General features: G+C 41.7%; 1 long non-coding RNA gene across 1 annotated transcript; it reads right to left on the minus strand.

Moving 5' to 3' along the window:
* Positions 1–607: 607 nt before the first annotated feature.
* On the minus strand, positions 608–1,154 carry LOC138771455 (uncharacterized). Its single transcript, XR_011359620.1, has 3 exons — positions 1,119–1,154; positions 794–841; positions 608–674 (listed from the first exon to the last, which is right to left on the minus strand). It is a non-coding gene; the product is annotated as an uncharacterized lncRNA (long non-coding RNA).
* Between the last annotated feature and the right edge of the window lie 1,777 nt (positions 1,155–2,931).

The raw sequence follows: 2,931 nt of genomic DNA on the forward strand, positions 1-2,931 counted from the left end.
TCCTTCTCCCATGAGAGGCAAATAAATCCTCCGGATGTTATGGGCCCCTATTTGCCTCTAGATGTTAAAAGGGGTTATCTAGGCAGCTGAAAAGATATTTCCACCATTACCAGCATCTTACTTCCAGTTCGGACTCATCTCATCCCAACATCTTCTGACCTGGCAAAGGTCTGAGACAGTAGATCAGGTACTATGGTGTGATCACCACATGTGGGTGAAACTCACCGCCAGCAGTGGTCAATGTACGCGCAATGTTGTGATGACATTGGCAACATTGTTTGTACATTGACCGCCACTGGTTTCACCCGCATGCGACAATCACAACAAAGTACCTGCCCCACTGTCTCAGGCCGCCTCCGTTTTGCCAGGTGAGAAGATGATGGTGTGAGAGGAGACCAAACTAGAAGTGAGACACCGGCGAGGAAGGAAACGCCTTTTTAGTTACCAAGATAACCCCTTTAAGGGCACCTCCTCCAGACCCCTCTAGGTGTTGTGAGTGTCTATTCCTCCTATCTCTGATGGTAAAAGGGGGCTCCGCCTCCCCCATGTGTGGTAAATGTATCCTCCGGATGTTATGGGCGTCCCATTTACCACTTGATGTTGCGGACGCCTCCTCCTCCAGACAGCTCCAGATGGTCGGGTGTCTTCTCCTCACTCTGGCGGCGCTGTGTTACCTAGATAGGATATATAACAAGCAATGTGTTAATAATGACAGGTTACATATATAGGCTCCATATGAATATACAGTCAGAATAAAAGTGATCTGAGGTGTGATGGGATTTTGGGTACTCACCTTTACTCCTCCTTGGTGGCGCAGCAGCAGCAGAACAGCGCCCGCAGTCTATAAGGGAAGGAGAAAAACCAGCATGACTTTCCTGAGATCAGACCCGTCAGCAGTGATGGGGAATAGACATTACACTGGAGAGAGGGGACTCAGTGCTATCCTAGTGGGTGAGATACAGGCGGCACCATGTTACTTGTATGTCTGTATTATGTACATGAGGCCTTTCGTGGTTATTATATGTGACTGGTAATATAATATATAGTGATGACATGAGGATATACAGTGCAGCAATAGAGCTGTGTTATCATGTAAGTGTATCATCCCTTATATTTACCTGGATAAGATGGATCTCCTCCTGCTGCTGCTTCTGCTGAGGAGAAGTGACCAAGAAATGGAGGGAAATCAAAGGTTAGTGTAAGGAAACCAGAATTTCTGAGCACATTATATAGAAACAATATAAAGCAAATGTATTCCTATAGCTGGGCCATCAGCTCCTGCAGCTACATGTATTATAGTCAGGTCTAGTTCTATCCTTCCAGCATTTATTACCAGCTCTATTCACACCTGCAGTAATATAATATTCACCATTACCCACAATAGAAATTAGATCCACCTCCAAATAGAGCGCCCCCTGTCCTCTCTATACAGGATGGTAAATAACAAATCCTTGTATTCACAATGTTATCAGCTTTGTTTCATTACCTGGGGATCTCCTCAGTCGTCGCCTCCTCGTCCTCCTCTTCTTCTCTGTGTATAGAATGTAAACCATCTCATATATAAATGTATTATTATATCACACATTATATGGTTCATTGTAAAGAAAGTGATTGCAAAGGTAATGGATTGAGCTGTACATTGCTGTATGCATTTACCATGATAGTACTATATATGTCGGGAACAGACAAAAAAAACATGTATTCACAATACTATAAGCTTTGTTTCATTACCTGGGGATGTCCTCGGTGGTCGCCTCGTCCTCCTCTTCTTCCTCTTCTCTGTGTATAGAATGAAAACCATCTCATATATAAATATATTGTTATATTACAGATTGTAGAGTTTATTGTAAAGAAAGTGATTACAAAGGTAATGAATTGTACATTGTGTTGACCATAGTGGTACTATATATGTCAAGTAAACTAAAGTATGAAGTGTATGGGGACCTTAATGGCTATCTCACAGTGTCAGCAGTTTGGTATGTGAATAAATGCTGTTCAAATAAATGGAAAAATATGATGCTATGTCTAACTAGAGCGCCCCCTATCCTGTCCTCCCGCAGCTCCTCTCTCTATACTGGATGGTGAAAAAATAAACATACAACACTATAAGCTTTGAGCCCTCACCTGGGGATGTCCGCCGCCTCGTCCTCGTCCACGTCTTCGTCAACTTCACTGAATATAGAATATAAACCAGCTCATATTTATACATATATGAAGATCTATTAAGACCCGTGTATGCCCAGGGGCGCACATTGGTAAATCTGCCCCATAGATTTTGGGGATATGTGACTACACAGAGTTTTGAGTGGGGAACTCTGATCTCCATGGACTCATACTGTCAACCCATATAATGTAGATGATTTTATCTCTTCTTCATACTTACATGATGGTCTGCAGGTTAGGGTGCCAAGTTCGTAGTGGAAACCGGCCCTTCCTGTAACAGAGAACATAGGTTTGGTTAGGATGATTTTTACTTTGTCCCATTTGAAACTTTCAGAAAATGTTATTTATTGTGACGTCTCAATAAAAACATGAATTCCACTAATGATATTTATTAACCCCTTATCATCACTGCCAGTTGTCTCCCTAACACTGTTGCCCTATTTTTAAAATTTGACATGAACAATTTTTCATGGCAGTAACTTTTTTTATGCCTCTAAGTGATTCTGACATTGTGTTCCATGACACATCAAGTGGCAGTATTTTTTTGTAAAACAGGGTGTGTTCACATGTACCAGATCTGCTGCGGATTCAGTACTGTGAAGGTGAATGGGTCCCATACAAAAAATTTTTTTTTTTATTCCCTCATTTTCTAGTTTAATAGTTTTTTCTCTCTGTAACATAGCAGCCGGTGTTGGCAGAAAACTGCAACTCCATATTTATTCCCTGATTCTGAAGTTTGAGAAATCTGTTAATAGCGTCTCTAGAGCT

The sequence above is a fragment of the Dendropsophus ebraccatus genome, chromosome 13 (genome assembly GCF_027789765.1).
Source record: "Dendropsophus ebraccatus isolate aDenEbr1 chromosome 13, aDenEbr1.pat, whole genome shotgun sequence".
NCBI lineage: Eukaryota > Metazoa > Chordata > Amphibia > Anura > Hylidae > Dendropsophus > Dendropsophus ebraccatus.